This window comes from Octopus sinensis, linkage group LG7 (assembly GCF_006345805.1).
Source record: "Octopus sinensis linkage group LG7, ASM634580v1, whole genome shotgun sequence".
Taxonomy (NCBI): domain Eukaryota; kingdom Metazoa; phylum Mollusca; class Cephalopoda; order Octopoda; family Octopodidae; genus Octopus; species Octopus sinensis.
The window spans coordinates 27,372,496-27,373,699 of record NC_043003.1 but is presented as its reverse complement, the minus strand read 5'-3'; the positions used below and the strand labels follow the sequence as shown (position 1 = coordinate 27,373,699).

At 33.9% G+C, this 1,204-nt stretch overlaps 1 non-coding gene across 1 annotated transcript; it reads right to left on the bottom strand.

Annotated features, from left to right (window-relative positions):
- Nucleotides 1–598: 598 nt before the first annotated feature.
- On the bottom strand, nucleotides 599–792 carry LOC115214544. The gene has a single exon (XR_003881894.1). It is a non-coding gene; the product is annotated as a U2 spliceosomal RNA (small nuclear RNA).
- Between the last annotated feature and the right edge of the window lie 412 nt (nucleotides 793–1,204).

The window sequence follows — 1,204 nt, the reverse complement described above, 5'->3', positions numbered from 1 at the left end:
CACAGTGAAGGGCTCTTGATTGTGGAGTTTAATAGTTTATCAATTGTGGTAGTATTGAGGAGTGGCTGTGGTTGTTATATTATAATTCAATTTTTTAATGTTGAAGATGCTTTAGTTCAGTAATATATATTTGTAGGGATTTTCTTTTGAATTTATTTTTTCTAAGCCTGGGAAAGGTAAGTAGGGGGTTCAATACTGAAATTTGTACCCCACAAAATTTCAAGAGGTGCATCACTTGTTCCTGAGCCCTTGTGTGTGACACGTTTTGGCCATTATTTCTAGGAATTGAGTGACCATATTATAGTTGTTTTGTAATTTTGCATGTTAATCTATGCACCAAATCTCCATCTTAAATGTTTCTGAGCAGCATAAGCTGGGTTAGAGAGTAGAGGCCAGTAGTAAACTGGCACTTTACAATAATGACCCCGAAAATATGAGAAGTAAAGTTCCCCCTCATTGATATTTGAATGAAAACTCGTCATAGTCAGGTTATTTGACATGATAGTCACGAAACACAAAAATGTGAGTCTGTAAATAAACCCCTCAGAGAAGAGAGGTAATCAATTGTCTGTTTTTGGATTAATTTTATCTCCCTAGTGGGAGGTGGGCTGAATCCTGGAAGTACTGCTATACCAGGCCAACCCGTGGCAAAGGCGGAGCAAGCCCCTAACTCTTCGCCTCGTTCTAAAAATCAGTTTAATATCGATGGTCCCAAATAGGGACCGTATCAGATATTAAGCTGATAAGAACAGATACTACACTTTGATCTTAGCCAAAAGGCCGAGAAGCGATAACCGGTACAGTGTTCCCATAGAGGTATCTATACACACTTCACTTTTGTACACCGACTGATTTAGCAATAATATTATTCGTATATATTTAATTAGTTCTTAAATATATTGTAATATCCTTTATTTTATTTCACATTAGCTGTTTTATTTAATCCTTTTAGTCTGGATATCTCTTTTTTTTTTTATGATATTATCCTAAACGTAATCTGTAATTATGTTAATTTGATAATAAAGGTGAATGGAAAATACGAATTACGACGGTCAGGTGCGTAATGTCCACGTGACTATTCTCACCACTCTTTATAAAAATTTTACTAAATTAATTATTTTTTTAGTTATCATAAATCTCATAAGTCGTATCGGAAACATTTTCTTGCTTTTCTGATATATTTTATAATTAAAAAAAATAATAA